We start from the raw sequence: 18,503 nt of genomic DNA, 5'->3' as shown, positions 1-18,503 counted from the left end.
TTCACTAAATTTCTTAAACTAAAACATTCTGACAGCTGATATAGTATGTTGAAAGCTTGTCTTTGCTTTCCTTGGCTTGTTACTGCCTTTCTTAAAGGGGGGCAGAGAGGGGGAGAACGTTAGTGGTACGTACCACTGACTTACTCTTGTTAGTGCAAGGTTTTCTAGTTAAGAAAGCCAGTTAATACTTCACTATTTAATTTCTGTTTCAATAAGGAATTTAAGAGGCTATTAAAGAAAATGTAGAATTCTGATATTGGCCAAGTTATGTAGCAACCAGATGATGTCCTCCTACACTTTTGAGGCTCCAGCCATGTAGATTACTGCAGATGTCTCCCTTTGTGCTCAGTAAGCACCCATATGCTGCATGCAAGAGGTGGGTGTACATGTTTCAGCACCCATGTACATGGGTGCTGAAGTGCTGATGTTAGGCCAGTCTGAAACAAGCCTACTGACAACTGGTCCATTCCTCTGGAAGAGCTTGGTCATGCACTTTAGAATCCTGCAAAGAAACATCTTCAAGCTGGTATGATTTTTCAGTGGATGGCATAAGCCATAACACTATGATCTTAGATAAAAGTTAGAGGTTATATAAACCAAATATGTCCTAGTATTTGTCCATTTTAAAGGAACCATTACAGCAAAGTGGAGCTCAATGCTTTCACCTGCTTGAGACTTCTATGTCTGTGGCTTGTGTCTTCAGTTTTACTATCCTTGTTGTTGTGGTGATCCTGGTTTTTCAGAGTGTTTGCAATTAAAATTCTCATGCTACAATGTGTCACTGAGCTTCATAACATTCCCCTGGCTTCACAGCAACAAGTGTATTTGGCAATTTCCAGTGCTGACAATTCCAGTTTTCTTCCTCTGCTGTTCAGGTGGTCAGAGCCACACAAGTGCCAACAGATTTGATAAAGCACAGAAGGAGTGTTTCTGACTCAGCAGGGCTTTGTACCAAAGTCAGGGCAAGAGAGGTATTGTGCCGAGTGCCCAAAACTGGCTGGCATCCCTGGGTGGGAAGTGAAGTGAAACTGGAAGATCACCTTGTAAGCAGGCCTAGTGCCATCCAAACAGATGGTCTGAAGTATAAGCAGCCAAACAGTCATTTAGGAACACAAAATGGATTTGTTGGAGGCAGGTTTCCAAGCATAAAATGTCAGAACGGTTGCCTGTGTCAAGCCTCCAGACCTGAAGGGAAGGATATGTGCGAGTAGTGTGGGATGAACTAACGCTGAAAACAAACATGAAAATCTGTCTTGGATCCTTTCCTGGATCCATCAAAAGATTTTTTTCATAGCTGTGAGACCTAGAAGAGATGAGTGGGAGAAGAGTCCTGCAAAGCAGTATTATTCCCCTGCCACATGGATCACTTTCCACAAACTGTGCTGACAAGGTAAAGAAATTATTCCTTCTCCCTCACACAGATGTTGACGTGCAGAAGGCCCGTAACATTGCTCTGGCTGGTTAGTCTTTGGCAGCTGTATTTAATAGCTTCAGGACAAATTCTGTAGTATTAGCTAAACTCTAAATAATTTATTATAGACAGAAATATACCTTAGTAAAGACTTACAAGACTTTGAGTTAATCTCCAATGGCTGTGGAGTTGTAGTGAGGACTGAATTGCCTCGCTGTAATAAGAACCCAGCTCCTCTCTGGGGCTTTTCTCCTTAAAAGATCAAAAACGACAAAGGGGGCAAAAAAACCCAACCCCCAAATTCCATAACTTTAAAACTCAAGAATTTAGTATGATAAATGATGGAAATGTGCTTTGCTGCTTTTTCATCCACTACAAAAGCCAAGCAAACACTTATTACTTGTCTGCTGATCAAAGGTGCAATGTAGAGAAGGGCTCACAGAAAGAGAAATGTAATGACTTGAAAGGAAATGAGTTAGCAGGTAAGATTCAAGGCAAAGGCTCCAATTGCAAACTAAGCTTTATCTGAGCTTACATTGTTATGCCCTGTGACTGGTGCCTTGCAGTTCTAGTTTAGAAAGTGGAGAATGAAAGAAAGCATTAATCTGGCTGAAATCCACATAACAGGATTGTGTGCGAAACAAAAGTGAAATCAGACAGTGCAGTCAGTGAAATACAGCTTGAGGAGGAAGGGCGAATATGCTAGAAACAGCAGTTTTCTAACCTCTTTACTGCAGCTGAACAAGCTTTAAGAGGCATTAGGATTTATTCTTTGTAGCGAGAGGTAGGAAAAATCAGGACCTAGTTACTGTTGTTTGATTTTTGCAGAATGTTCTTACCAGAAGTAGGGCTGTCAGAGTATGCTGTCAGGGACATGATTTGCATTTGGTAGAACTGCCCCTCAGTTCTTCCAGCTCACACTGCCCTTGTAGCACTTTAATACTGGGCATTTGTTGTAGGCTCTGCGTTTGATGTTTTGATTTTCAGTAGTTGCTCTGCAGAAAAGGATTGTGCAACAGTCAAGGACTACCGATCTTTGGGACGAGGCAGAAAACATGCATTCAGATCTCAAACTCCAGATGGGGAAGCCTCTTTAACTGTGCAGTAACAGAAATTGCTTAAGTTATGGATAATCTACTGCATAAATCTGTCGTCTTCTATTTTATAAAGCTTCCTATCCATGCAGTTTGGAAACTTATGTCGACAGTGAAAGACAAGAGGATTCAAGAAAAGGTAAAAGCAAATTAAAAAAACCCCAAACAACAAAAACTTTCAACTGTAACCCTGTGAGTGACCTACCTATATCTTAAAGGGAGAGGATCAGAAGTTAGTTGTACTGTGTTCTAAATGTCAGTATCTGGGAGTAATGGCTATGTTTAAGTTTTTGAGAGCTCTGTGACTTTGAGAATACTTGCCCTGAGAACAAATAATTTTTGATTCTGTGGAAATTACTGGACACTTAAAGCAATTGGGGTCTGAGACTATGAAGCTTTAAGTAGTCATTACCTGTCTGAGGATCTCAAAAATCCATATTTCACTGCTGTCATGAGCCATTTTCAGTGTTAATTTCAGTTCATCTTGAATCACTCATCTCTTTCCTAGCTGGCTGAAGAAACTGTTAAACTTCCTTTTACTTTTGATAGTCTTGAATTTGCTTGTTGCACTGCAGGGGGTATATTTGAGAAAATAGATTCCTAAATATGTATCTAAAATAAACCAGACTTCCCTCTCTTAACTCTTCTGTTAGCCATAAACACTATGCTCTGCAGTTCTCTGGGCTGTAAGGGCTTTGTCTCTGAGACATTAATCTGAGATCAGGTGTAGTGACTGGGCAGTATTTGGGCTCTTTGTCATGTAAATCTGTGTTAAATAAAAGGTTGAATTCTTGGCAGTAGGGCTTGTAACTTAATTTCTTAAATGTTTTGGTAGATCATAATTTCTTGACTTAAATGCAACATGAATATCCTTAGGAGAACTCACTAGTTATCTGAAGTTGTTGCTGTTTCACAAGGAAATGGAAGCTCTTTAGCAGCGGGGGGAGAAGGGGTGAATCTGGAATGGGACCATCTCTGACTTACTGTTCTTTTTCATCCAATATGTGCTCAATATTAACCTATGTGATGAGCATTCAGAAGCAGCCTATAACAAGAGCTGAAGTTCTGCATTCCTTTGAAACAGTTAAACTTCTTTGCTCTTTGAACACTAAATGATGTTGAATAGCATACTTCTCTAAATGAGGGGTCAGCAGGCAAAGAAAAGCACATTCCTTTGACATGATATATTTTGGAAAAAAAGTACCAGGGCTATAACTGGTGGGGGGTGGGAGGGAAATCTGCTTTTCCTGTTTTGGTACAGTAATGTTCACTATTTTCTTTCTTACTCCTAATGTTTTTATAGCGACTAACAGCTCAAGCACTACATGCTTAAAGAAACATTGTATTCATTCTCCCTGCATTTGTTTGATGTTGGCAGGGCTGATATACACCAAATACTAACATTTGCTTCTTTGACTCTACAAACACTTATGGGGTGGGAAGTGCAGTTGAGCTCAGCAGGTTGCCCTGCGTGGTGTTGAGAATAAGCTTTTTATTTCTGAGGATCACATTCTTTTAACTAGCAGGATAAAGTCCTTGGGATTGTTTGCTTAATACTGGTTCAATGCCTTTTAATAAATATTATCAGTAGATGACCAGCTACTTTTATTTTGAGAGTTTTTGTTGTTCTTTTCTCAATATTCACCCACTACTGATCTGGACAGGTATTAAATTAAAGCTCAGGAGCGCTGATGGATCCATGCTAACAGTGCTATTGTCATGTTCTATTCAGACAGTTTTTGTCTGATGCTCATTGTTCTGCTTATACAGTCACAGAGGCAAAAATCACAAGCAGAGGATGTATCCAGGGCTAGTTGTCTAATAACTTTGAGTTGGTCAAGGTTTCTCCCAGCAGCTGAACTTCAGAGGATGCACAGATCAGTTATAACTTGAACATTAATTGGTGAGATTGAATGGTTTAGAGCAACCTGTAACTTGATGCTAAATTAAATCATTCTGTATGTGCAAAGATGTGAATATCTTCAGTGCAATATACTTCTGGCACTGCTGCTCCAAACTGCTGGAAGAAATCCATTTAATCAAAACAAGCATTGATGGGGTTGTTAGCATGTTAGTCCCAAGACACAAAGCTTTATCAATATAAAATGAACTGAATGTGATGCTACTATTCATTCTCTTTACATTGCCTGATATTATGCAGTGAATGTAATGAGGCTTGTTGAAGAAGTGCTGTTCACTGTGATGTTCCAGAAAAGATATGCATCCTAGGAGACTTGTTCAATGATCAAACATTTTAAATGAATTACAAAATTAAAATAAGTGTAATGGTTTCAATCTGAGGTTGTCTTTGCATGCTCACTTTAGTGAGTTGCCTTTTACTCTGGAAATGAGACAACTAAAAATCCTGTTTACTAGTTGCTTAGAAACTTGACGGAAAGTGATCATCCCTAAGAATGTTAGGCTTCAAATGCTTCAGTAAAAATTAAAGCTGTGAAATAGATGTGTATTGTTCAGAAATGACAGATTCTGGAAATTGCCATGGAATCTTATGAAGTTCAAGAGATAAACAGATTATAAGAAGGACATATGTATAGATAAGAACATCCAGACTTATACTAAGAAGGATAAACTCGCTTGCATCAGGTATACAGTATGGTTTAAGAAGACTATTTCCATACTGGCAGTGTATTAAATAATTGTTTCCTTTCTTGGATCACCTTCTGGAATCATTCCTTACTGATTACTGAACATACCAGGCCCAGGAGCATGGACTTCATGCAGTATCGGTATGAGCCAATAATGGAATTATCTACGATTTTTAAGTTTTTTCTCTCCTACTTTTAACTCAATCTTTAATGTTTCAAAGCACAAAAATCTGACAAGCTATATAGAAGTGGTATGAAAATATGTTTTATGGCTATATGATAGAGTTTCTTTGAGAGTAAGTGACATTTTAACAGCATAGTTGAGTTTAGGAAGTAATTCTGGTTAAGTAAGGCTTTTATTTAGACCTGTATAGCTATTTCTTATGGGAATATGTATTTTTTAAGAATAACGCTTATCTAATTCTATACATTGAATTTTTCCATGAAAATTATTTTGATTAAGCTCTAAGAAGGTATGAGGTATTTAATATTAATTCAGCCTGAGTAAGGAAGTGAATGGAACATGTCCTAGGGTGTGAAACTGTCATTGACAGATGAAGTAGAAGTTTTTTCCTATCAATTAAAAAATGAGCTCCAAATAAAAATGATAATGAAGGAAGACATGAGAGAAGGTGAAAATCTAATGTATGTGTTGATATGGTTACTGCTTCTTTTGGGGGCCTGGACAATCCAAAGCCCTGTGAATTTTAGCCTTGGAAGTGACTGCAAGCAATCCTGAAACAGCAGCTGAGTAGCCCTGGAAATGAGTTTTCCTCAGTGACCATGCAATGGGTTTGTGGTTTTAATGACATAGCTGACTAATCCCAGTCAACCCCATTTCTGAGCACATAAATCGGAAAACTTTGTTTGCTCCTGCTGATAAAGCTGTAGTATAGCTATAAACTTGACAGTTATTTTCTTGTCAAACATAAAAGGCATATTATTTCAAGGTGTTTAAGAGGCCTCTCTACTTAAATAAAATATAATAGAAAGCATGTATGTGGCTTGTTTAATGGTGTATATGCTGGGAGGGTTATCTCCTTTCCTTGAAGTAATTTTTCAATTCATTTGGCAAAGTAAGAAATAAATTTTGCCTTTGTTGCTAGTTTGAGTGTACCTGAATTAGCATTTGAGGAAATGACTTTTCAAGAGTACTGTAAGGTTACTCTTTCCAAAACATGACCATAAAACAGACTTCCTGTTGAAAATGCCAGTTGGACCCAGATAAAACTTTTTCCTGAAAGAAACCACAAGACGCTCTTTTTCCTTTACAATTGGCTTCCAAAGGACATCTGACCAATCTTAAGGAAAATGGAGGAACCATCCTTTTGTGCTGAGAAATGACCAACCTTATTTCTGAATCCTAGTAGTAAATAGACATTTCTTACAGCCTCTGCAGCCAATACTACTTTAGAATTATTTCTGAGCTATACACCAGCCACAAGATGAATGCTAAAATAATTTCTCTAGCTAACAGTTCATGCATAAGAGCGATACCATCAATGAGTTTCTATACATAAGAGCGATACCATCAGTGAGTTTCTATACATGAGCATTAACAGATGGGGTTTGATCCTTTAGGGAAACCACCAAATGAGCTATGGGATCCCAGAATTGAGGCAGTGCAGAATGATTTGTATGTTGTGCTTGGCATTGAGAGTATGTGTGTCTTCAGCAATTAAGACAGCTGCTTTGGCAGAACCCTTTTTAGCCTCTTTGCTGAAGGAAGTGAGCTGTATATATCCCTCTCCCCCAGTAACTGTGGAACTCATGGATAGAAGAGTCTTAAAGATGTGAAACGCCCACACACTTAATGAAAATAAGACTGGTAAGAGGCAAGGCATCCTATTAAAACTGCATTTAAGAGCAGCATTTCATCAAAGAGATCATGCAGAGAACAATCATGAGTACTTCATACACTGGAAAATCTCCAGTCAGTGTTGGCATCTCTCAGGTATTAAAAAAAACCATCACCCCAAAGCCTACCCTGGAAATATATCTGAGAAAATCCTTGACTTGGATACCTGGTAGTAGTTGATTCCCTGCTTTAGCTTAGTCAGTTAACAAGTCAACCAACCAGAGGATGCCAGACTGCTGGAGACCAGGCAGGATATTCCCCTAACAGTCACAGGAGAGCTATTCCCTGTCATGAAAACATATTTGTCTATCTCGAGTTCACAGTTCAGTCACCGCTTTCTAAAATAATTTGATTAGAGTTGGGTAACAGCACCTATGCTGAGTTGCATTAAACTGTCTTTCCTTCAAATCACTGTCCTAACTGTGACCAGGCAGGATTTGCAAGTCGCTTTAAGTAGAAACAGAGTACAGTTCCTCTTGTGAGGATGCTGTTTTAACAGAGCTTATCAGATGTTTGCTTGTGTAGTGCCTTATTCTTTTGCCTTACCTTTTTTGTTTTTCTCAAAAATGGCAACTCTGCCCAGTTTAACAGTCAAAGTCTTATCTCAAAGTAACTGAGGAAGACAGTGCTTACAAAGGATCAGTCATTAATCGAGGACAAAAAAGCTTACACACTATACAAACGGGAAATAAGGTACACCTTTCAAACAGCATTCAACCTTTGGAGTTATTTATCTGTTGTCAGCCCATACTCTGAAATTTTGGTTAGAGGCACATATAAAAGATTTTAGATAGATGAAATGGAGGTTATAGTCTTTGTGCACAGTTTACAGACAGAAGTTCTGTTACACATACAGTCAGCCTGGGTTACAGAAATAATTCCTCACAGCTTTAAAATCTATGTTAGTTGAATCAAAATGGCACTGTTGAATTTTGTAAATGTAGTTGTTATATGCCAACCAACATCAGTATGACTGAATCTGATGTATGTTTGACACGCAGTTCCTGAAATTACAGACTACAGGCATTTTAAAGAACACATTTCATATCCTCAAGTGACAATCTAAGACTTTTGCAAGAATCAGCTCTTCCAAGTGGGAAAGATTTCAGACAACTAGGCAGCCTGGAGATGAGATACTGAGGAAGCAGTTTTCCAGGGATGTGCAGATTCTTCTTTTTTCCCCTAAGCAGATTTTCCTCTTGAGTTGTGATCATTGATATTGAAGCTTGGATGTTTTGCCCCTTCAGATAAACATCTTTGTTGAATTACCATCTTATGCTTGAAATACAAGTTGGGTTTCCACTGCTTTGTGTCAGACATGACTAGTCAATTTTTCAAGCATATGCTATGTCTATCTATGTACACACATTTTAAGATGAGCAGGTTTTGGTACTGTCATAAGAAAACAGCAACTAATACAAATCACTTGAAGGAAGCACTATGCTAAACAAGGATCCTAATCTTAAGGTGTTGAGCTTCTGCCTTTTTGAAACAAGTGAAGAGGAGCTGTGGTCCCTTAGCATCTTGAACTTATCTAGCTGCTTACGGACTGTGGCAGCTCTTGACTAATGGTTTATACCATTCAACTTCTTAAAATAAGAATCTGAAAACTTATTCATCTAAATGGTCAATGCTTTTTTTTTTTTTTGAGTCTAACTTTGAGATGGTCTGCTGTAGAATTCTTAGATCATTGACATTTGAAATAGTACTATGCTTCCTGAAATATTACTTCTTCATTTAGGCACATTTAGTGACACAGATACCATCTCAATCAGATATGGTCAAGTTCTTCACTTAGGCTTGTATCATGACTGAATGGCTGCTGATGACAACTGTTGCTTGGGGGGAGGGTGAGAAGGAGTCAAGGGGGCTGGCTGCCACCTCTGATATCTAGTAAAATGAAAACCTTAACAGAATAGGTTGTGCAGTAGAAAGCTTAAAGATTAAGGAGAGACTAAGCTCAACTTTTACAGCATTATCTGAATAACTGGTAGAGCAGTGTATGTAAACACCATTATGTCAGGGGTTGAAGGCCAAGAGAAAAGATTTCAAAAGATATATTCTGTTACTGTAGCTCTATTTGTGTACAAATGAAATAAATTCTTTTTAATTAAAAAAAATTCTCTGTCCCATCCCACTGTTTTTCCTTCCTTTTAAACTGTGAATAAGTCTGCCAGATACAGCTGGATTAGATTTAATTTATGGTACCTTCATGTTAGCATTTCTAATGTCACAGAAAGACAAGAAACCCAGCAAAACTTAGGTAGCATTTAAAGTTCTGAGACAGTCAAACAAAACAGATGCTTGTGACTCCTGTTTTCTAATTGAATTTCTTCAGCTGTGCCCTGTCAAAGTAGCTTATCACACCATCAGATGTACTAAGCATGTGCTACAATTCAGAGGTACTGGGCTCGTGTGCACTCAGTAACACATGTACATATTCACATTTCTCCCCAGGAAATTAGACAGAAATATAGCAACCCTATATTTTTACCATATTTTAAAATGAATTAGGGCAGAAAATGCTCAAGAGGCATTAAAAAAGGTTAGTTGAAAGTGCTTCCAAATGCTAGAAATTCCAGGACTGTCAATCCAAACAATTACAAAAAACGATTTAGCCTTTCAAATTCTGATTTCTTTTCAGAGAAATTTAATTTGTCCTTTCTATTCAAGTTTTGAGGTTCATGCTTTCAAGATTTTCTATGCAACTAAAAGGATTAGAAACTTTTTTCAGCATAGGCAAACATCTTTGATATAATTGCATAGTTCCAGGAACCAGCATGTAATATTAAAGAATATGATATTAAAGTCCAGGAACTGCAAATGCTATTAACACAGCAGTACTATAGGAATCAGGCTTTTGGTTGCAGCCTTTCTCTGGTGTTCATGCCATGTCTTTTTCTTTATGGTATTTGCTTTGCATCCACAGGAAGTTTGTTATAGGCTACTACAGCCTGAACTCAGTCCTTAGGACAAAGGCAGGAACCTGAATTAGTGACAGCAATCTTAATAGTGGTTGCCTTTCATAGTAATGTGTGGTATTTTCAATGAGGGCTAACATTAAAAAAAAAATATATTTGCAACCATCCTAAATATATAGGACTCAGAAGTGCTGGTATTGCTGTTAGAAACTTAAACCTGAACAAATTTCCGTTAGTTGCTCCTTTAATTAGTGTTCCAAGAAGCACCGTGTTTGAGCAGGTCTAATTTTACATGGAAGGACAGGATGTTATGCCGCAACTATTTTTAAAGGTTGAAGAGAATTACTGTCACAAATGACTAGGCTGGTTCAAAATCATGTAATCATAAAAAAAAAAGAGTTCCACTCTTGTGAAGCTTGTATACCTGTAGTAAACCTGGAACTCATGAGAAAACATTTGCTACAAAGTTCCTGTTGGGATTAGAAGCCATTGTGTGCAGGGCTGCAGAAATGTGTGATGTCACTTGTTCTTTTCTTTCAAAATGGATATACTTCTTTAAGTGGCCTAGGACTTGGAGAGAAAATGGTGGTTTTTCCTTTTGTCACAAATGGCACAAGAAAATGCTATTTTATAGGTTTTGGCAAATCTAAAATTGGACCTTATTTTTTCTTACTGATTTTCAGTTTCTCTGTTACAGTTCTGCATTCTTTATGCTTCGACCCTAGAAGAAGTATCTTGATTAGACTCTGTAGGACGTAATAGCTTAATTGCTGCAAAGCTTAATTTCTTCAAACCTAGCTCTCTCTTCAGATATTCCAGTGAGACTGTGGCTTAGGATATAACAGCCTTTATCAACAGGAAAAACTGAAACACTAAGGTCATCTTATTTAAAATCCCTTGTAATCTGTCCCAGGAAGTGAAAAACAACATCAGACTGTGAGGCTGTAAAGAACCAAAGATCAACTTTTCAAAAAGGGAAAACAATTTGGAGTGAAAATTATGGGAGATATGAAAGACAAATTCTTAAAAGCAGCTGGTTTACTGGAATCTATATCTACTGAAGAAAATGCTCTAGGAGTCCTGTTCTGCAATTTCAAGAGTAGCAAAATCAAGATTTTCGTTCCCAATGCATGCACGCATAAGTAACTTCTAATTAATCCATGTTGCTCCTACAATGTCGGAGGTTTCAAATGATAGGTTGTTTTTTTTTTTTTTCCCCCTAGATGGGTGATTTTTCATAGGTCAATGAATGATGAATCAGAAATATTTACAGCTTGGTATCTTTCTAGTTCAGCATATTAAATAAGCCATAGATGTATGGCTGGATAGATATGATTAGATACAACCTAATGGTAGACAAAGTAATGATAGATACATAGATTTATGATTAAGTAAATCATGATACAATAGGAATAATAGAAATATAAAGTGTGGGATATATTTAATGTGATATGATAAATATGGTATCATAACAATATCTTAATAAATCTTATGATATTATAATCTTCTGGCCTTGAACATATTATATGAACTGTGTAATATATATGATAGAAATCATGCCTCTGAATAGATATAAACAGACAAGCAGTTTTCAAATAGTACATAGAATCATTAGGGTTGTAATTTACTTTAAGCTGAACTTCAAATAGGAAACAAGATTTTCACTGATCTATCATTACCAGTTTCTGTAATCTATAAATAGGGTTGTATCCTCAGAACTCCTCAATAGATTTGGATTACACTGGAGGCCCTTAAAGATGGAATGGGAACTGCTTAATATTTTTACTGAATGAAAAACTTATTTTTTTTCTTTCTGAATAGGCAGTTGGCATGCTGAATTTGTACAGAATGTCCCCACTAGCCAGATGGTGGGGAGGAGGGCATACGGTACAAGTTTCAACTCTTTTAAAATTAAATCCCCCTCTGGTGCTTCTTGGCTTGTTGCAGATGCACAGAATGCAGCTGACATTAGTCACTGATTTACTGGAAGGGAGAGAGACGGACACCTCGGGGCCCTTTTAACCCTCCCATTGCGACTGGCTGATGGAATATACCTTCCCAATTCATATGATATGTCCATAGGGTTTGTCCCTCCCTTATCTACTCCTGCCTATTTCAGTTGGGGCTGTGTCCAACCCTTGGTGATACATGGACCTTAGTATGTGATCTCCAGTATAAGAGTTAAGCTAAAGATGGTGATGCTGCTGGAAAATATTTTATCACCTATTTCCAAGGCAGACAGGAGCCTTTTCCTGCTGGCATGAAATGGATGTTTGGTTTTTAATTCCCTTGTGCTGAGGTTTGATGTTCATCAGCAGTGGTATGGAACACTTCTGAGCACTTGCTCACACTTCCAATTTGTCCTAGCACAGGCTTGTGTAGCTGGGTAGGCAACCCGGTCAGAACAACCTTCTTAAATTTGGGTATTTTTACTAAGTTTCTAAATGTTACATAACCTGTGTGTCCAGTTTTCACTCCTCCCGTTTCAACCTTATTGTTGGAGTTGATTAAGAATGCATCTGAAGACAGATTTTGTCTTTCAGTTCACCACTTGTGGTTACCTTAAGGTTAGGGGTCTCTTACACTAGAGCAATTAGCTGCAATAGAAGCATACTACATTAATTGCTTTTATCAGTAACCTCTACCAGCTTTAAAAATGTGACCTCAGACCACATTTTTTAAGAAATAAGGGAGCAAAAAATCGTCTGAATACCTGACTTCCATTTACATACACATAGTAGTAATTCTGAAAATAAAAAGGAAAGTGGAGTGTGAGCTCTCCTGTAAAACAAAAGTTAGTAATGAATTTCTCCCAACCTGAAAATCTGCTGCATGCTTTCACTTGATAAAATTTTTGGCTCTGAGTCTGAATAAAATTACACAGCCCAACACATTACACTTAAGTGTTTTATCAAACAAATTATCTTATTCTTGCAAGGAGCTGAAATCTTATAACTACGTAAACATCTGTTTACTAACTGCCAGCTCCTTACTGAGTATTGCCTTCACCCCGTTTTACCCCCACCAATAGTCTTGAAAAAGAATTTCCAAGTGCTGAGAGACTTGGCAAGATTACTTGTCTGTAATATACGCAGCATTCCTGAAATTCTTGGCACATTAGCCTTGAACCAATTCAAACTAAAGTACTTCACTACTGCTGTTTTTTTTTAACTGTTTATAGTTTAATTATTGAAATGTCTTTATTCTCCACCACAGAAATCTTACTCTAGTGTAACTGAAATATTTTAAAAGTAAATGGGGTGTTCTTCTTTTCCATTTAACAAATTGCAGTAATCCTTCGGCAAGACAAACCTTTACTAGGGAGCAGTTTTCCACCCTCTGCTATACTCAGGCCATAACGTGACTGTAGCACTAGTGGCTGATGCAGTGGAGTGGTGCCTTTGTCCTGCAGCAGACATCCTAACAAGGCATGTTGCCTGCCTCAGTGGAGACTTCCAATAGTAACTTGCTTCACAGCATATTCCAATTATAGAGCACAATCTCCTTGGACATGTCTCTTGGCTGTCTTTCACAGGCAACAGAAAACTAGCTCTTTACTTCAAAAAATGAGTAGGATTGTTTCTGGAAATGTGAAGCCTCAGTAGATAGGATAGAGACACTTCTGAGACCTTCCAGTTTAGTAGTGAAGCTTTTACTGGAGTAGACAGCTTTGAAAACGATCACTGAGGGTGTAACAGAATCAGCTGAAGAGCTCTGTATGCCCTAAATGAATGGAGGGGAAACCTCTATGGAAAATATGCAATTAATATTTTTAACAATTTCAAAATAGTGCAGCTGAAGGAAGAGAATGGCAGGTGAGCATGGAATATGTGGGAGAGGTGGAAGGTATCAAGAATGAAAGTATAGAAGATGAAATACAGGTTTGAGACAACAGTTGAGTGCTATGATCAGAAAATTAATTAATTTAGTCTTTCCCTGAAGGATAGATTAAACCAGATCTTCTTGAATGCTCTGGGAGTGTACGTTCAGAACAGTTCAAACTGATTTAAGGTTGGAGCTCCCATAGTCCTGCCACTGCCCCACACTGCCTTTCCGCACCAGTTCTGGGAGTTCAGCAGTAATGCCTTTTTCGAGGTAGGCTTTCTTCTTGGCTGGATCAGTCCCCCTGAGCTGGGTTACCAAGAGATGACGGTGTCTGGGCCAGCACACGGGAAGTGCAGAACTAAGCATCAGTGAAAGGAGAATCATAAAATCCTGATTTTACATCAACTTAAACTGCTGTGGTGGTGCATCCCCTCTTGGAACACAGAATGTTAGTAGGGATTGGATGAGAGGGTTAAATTTAATGCTGTTAAAAATCAGTGAAATCTAATTTAAGACTGCCATAAACCGAAGTTCCTTAATTAGCATAATTGCACAGTGTCAAGAGAGGGCTGAGCTAAGGTAATTTGAAAATGTAGCTTACATCTTACATCTTAACATGCTCAGATTTATAAAATGAAATGAGTAGTTGTTTCCTCTGGGAAAACTGTATCATTTTTCTTATTTTAAACTTAGTGAACTGATTTTTATATATATAACTACACACACACATACATAAAAAAATTCAAGCTTTAGGTGGAATTACCATGGATTTTCCTCTGGAGAATTCTATTCAGAGATGAGGTGACTGCTTCTATCAGCTATCATTTGAACAGCATGGATGGAAGGGATGTGGGGAGGAAATATGCAGTGCAGGCTTTACAAATGACACACGCCATTTAAATTGTGCAAATGAGAAGCTCCAGTACTATCCCTCCCTCATCCTGACTCCAGTCATAAAAGTACTCTGTAGAGGACTATAAAAGCACTGGTGAGTTTTTGACATCAAGATGAAAGACAACAAATAATGATATTAAATCAAATGAAAGTCCATCTTACCAGAAAGTAATTTTTACTTCCAGAAAAGCTAATTCGTGCTCAGTGTATTGAGGGTGGTTTGAATTATACCTAATGCAAAGTAAGCAAATAGTTGAGAAGTCTGCTTTGGTGGAAGGATCACATATTAACCTTTTCTGCCCCAAACTGAAGCGCTATAGAAAGCTTTTTCCATATTAAAATACTACCAATGTTATAATTCACAAAAATGTTTCTCTTATTATAATGTATAAATACACTCTCATGAGATGAACAAAACTCAGAGTAGATTTCATTAGCATTACTGAATGCTGACAGCATTTAAACAAATGCATCTTTAAAAGGATCCTTTAAAAGGATCTGGAAGCTCGCTTCAGAGAAACAAGTATTTCAAGTGCCGTTACGGTCTGAAAAGTGACATCAACAGAATTCCGTATAATAGATCTCCAATCTGTGAACCATGCAGTTACAGGTATCTTCGTTATGTTTAAAATACATTTTGCTACTTCTGGTAGTGCTGTAGCACAAGGGAGTAGTTGAGATGAAGTTGAATTGATTGTGATCCTAAACCAAACTTCACTAAAGAAATCAAACCAAACTTGTCTAAAGAAACCAAACCAAGACTAAACCAAACTTGAAGTTAAGCTTGCATATAAACATGCTGCAGGTTAAGGCCTATCTGTTTAATGCCATTAGGCTGATTTCTCCCTTCTTTCCTTCCAACTGATTGATGGTACTATCTGGAATGTCACATATTTATTACCTTTTAATTATTCCAAGCCTTCCAGAGGCCCTAAATTCTTTTGAAGAAGTAGAAAGGCAACTAAAAGCAACTTTTTGGGTTGCCTTTACATTCATACAGAAGCTAACTATGCTTTTTTTTACAGCTGACTATTAAAAAACCAAATAAACAAAACCCAAACAAACGGACCATTTTATCAAATCACTAGTTTTCAGCCCTGAAGGCCTAGGGGAGCACAGAAAGTACTGAAAGTTGCAATACCTACTTATGCTCCCCATACCCTCTTGGCTGTGCCAGAATAAAACCACTTCTGATTTAGAGAAGTCTGTATTTACTGATCTGCTGGGTTATTCCAGACATGAATCACTTCCCACATAAATTTAGGTGTTGGTCACTTGGAGGTTGTGGTTCTGAGATAATCTAGTGGCTCCCTGCTGCTGACAGCCACTTGCAGAAGGCAAGGTCTGACCTGGGCATCAACAGGAGGTAAATCATGAGACTTCTGTGGGGAAAAGGGTGGGGAGGGGATGGGGTGGTGGTGGTGGGGTGGCAGGATGACACAAACTCTTTTTTGAATGCCAGGGGCTTGGGGGCCTGCTTAAGTTGGCATTGAATGCTTATGAAACTCTGCTCTCCTAAATGCAAACCAGCAGGTTCACTTGTTTTTAGGAAGTATTTTCAGGTCTGTGAACTAGAAAAAACTAGTGATCTAACAACCACTAGGGTGTTCAGTCTTTTTCTCCCCAAAACCTATCAGTATTGCATATCTTTTCAAATAGTATTTTTAAAAGGGATTCTAACTGTGAAGTTTAGGGATTGTTTGGCCTTTCATATTTTGTATGTTCTTCTAATTTGTATATGTATTTTCATTGGAATTATTATTGTGGCTAGACATGTTTGCTTGTTGGATATTCAGAGAAACATTTTATTGCAAGATTTTTTTACAAGATTAAAAAATGTAAAATGAATATTATTGTAATTTGTGAGTACAACTGTTTACTACTGTAAGCAAAGCCTTTTTTTAATTTCAGACTTTATCTCCACAATTGTATTCTAATAATGTTGCTTTGGTTTGCCAAATAATGCCCTTGCTACACACTTTTATGAGGCTTCCTGAAGATATTAAGGCTGTCCTAATACTTTTGTGTATCAAGCTTACATTGAGGTCAGGATTTTTTTTAAGAAACAATATTAGAGCAGCAGATGACAAAATACTTTGAGCATTGTTTATTAAACAGCCACTGTTTGTAGGTGTAGAATATGGTAGAAACAGCAATATAATTTTCAAGGGTGTATATAGTCCTGGTGTAATGCAGAAGAGGTGCTTCCCAGCTGCCTGGCAGTATCACAGGCATGTATGATTGGCAGATGTACACTAATGTGAAAGAGATTAAGCCCCAGAGATGAACCTTTATTAGTTCTCACTATACAGTAGGGCTTGCTTTTGACTTTCTTCTCTTTTAAGACATATGAACACAGGATGTTTCTTAGTAGGTAGACTTTGTCACACATACTTAGATCTCGATAGCTCCAGTTGTGAACAAGCTCCATAATGTTCAAGAACTCCCTCCCAATCTTGTCCCCAAAAGTTTTCACAGCACAGTGTAAAGAAATCCAAATATGTTGTGGATGTAAACAGTATCAGGATCTATAGGCTTTGTTTTTCTTCTTCATGAAAATATTTACATAAGATTTTCATATTTAATAGTAATATCTAATATTGCAAGCAAGAGCTACCTGTTTTAACAAAGTAACCAAATGTTTTTCCTAATGAGTTACTGTGCATCAGTTTTGTGTTGAAATGGAGGCATCATAACTAGTGTCACAAGTAGCTCAACATGGTTCTTTGCTACAAACAAGTTAACAGAAGAAGGAGCTTGGAGAAGAGTCATAGCTACAATGACAGTGCTACTTGTAGTGGGATACTTCATGGAGTAACCACGGAGATATTCAAGTAACATGGCAACTATATGGGACAGGTCAGAAATTATGCACTAGGTATTCTCAAACAATTAATTTGCTTGTTGTCATCTTATTTTCCTGAATGCAAATATCTAGGGCACGTACTTTAAATAAGTACTTGTAACTCTTCATTACCTCTCAAAATATATTGACAAATTTATATTATTTTAGCACTCAAATTTATCTTCAAGAGCTTCAAAAGAAGCAAGTATGCTCTTTAACTTCACCTTGTTTAGCTGAGGGATTCAAGAGGCATGCTATTATGGGTTGAGAGATTTAATTAAAATGTTTAAAATTTAGTTGTGTTAAATGCTTCTTATGAACTGACAAAGACTGACTTTGGTTTCTTCTGCTGCTTAAGAAAAACAAAGCCAAGGTGACAGGTCATTAATCATGAGATGTCAATGCAATTGTATTTCTCGGACCATGTCGTCATGCTCCTTTAGAAACAGGGTGTAAAGCCTACAATTACCATGTCTCCCATAGATTTTGACCTTGAAAGTCAAAAGGCATTTTGTTCTTACTAGTGCTGCACATCATACCTTTACATTTAAAATGTATAATCTCAGTGGAAATCGCTTTTATTTAAAAACTTCCCCAGCCTTGGAGCTCAGCACTGGAACTGTAGTTTCAAGTAATATTCCTTCAGTGTCTAGGTAAATATAATTGAATCGATAAAGCACTGTTTTTTTTTTCCACAGGACTTAACTAGTGATAAGGGTCGGTTATATGATTGGCAGCTAAAACCAGGTTTTAAAAGTAGTCACCTGAAGTGTGTAAGGTTTTGTATTTAGTCTTTTTTTTTTTTTTTTTTTGCTAACATGTGAGAGAACATGATAATTTGTCTGGTGATTCAAAACTAAGCGGGCTACAAATCTAGTCCGGGTGTGCTCTATCTCTAAAACCAGCGGCTACCCCAAAGCGAGTGACGCCCATTTTCATACAAGCTCGGCTTCGGAGACGCTCAAGCACGGAGCGACCCAAGGCGACCTCCGAAGCGGTGGGTGTTTCGGGATCGCTTCCCCACCAGCAGCCCAGGGCCCGAGCCCCGA

At 37.8% G+C, this 18,503-nt stretch overlaps 1 protein-coding gene across 3 annotated transcripts in view; it reads left to right on the top strand.

Moving 5' to 3' along the window:
* The first annotated feature begins 2,623 nt into the window (after positions 1 to 2,623).
* Positions 2,624 to 18,503, top strand: part of ATP2C1 (ATPase secretory pathway Ca2+ transporting 1) — a 66,149-nt gene continuing 50,269 nt past the window's right edge. Inside the window, exon 1 of one of the 3 annotated variants that reach the window (XR_012627706.1) lies at positions 2,624 to 2,644. The gene's annotated coding sequence lies outside the window, so the exon portion shown is untranslated. Of the gene's footprint in view, positions 2,645 to 5,232; positions 5,253 to 18,503 lie in introns of those variants that run through there. The other 2 variants (XM_074860024.1, XM_074860084.1) reach the window with 2 other exon arrangements.

The sequence above is a fragment of the Strix uralensis genome, chromosome 1, assembly GCF_047716275.1.
Source record: "Strix uralensis isolate ZFMK-TIS-50842 chromosome 1, bStrUra1, whole genome shotgun sequence".
Lineage (NCBI taxonomy): Eukaryota > Metazoa > Chordata > Aves > Strigiformes > Strigidae > Strix > Strix uralensis.
Note: the sequence above shows the minus strand (reverse complement) of the source record. Positions and strands in the feature narration are given on the sequence as shown.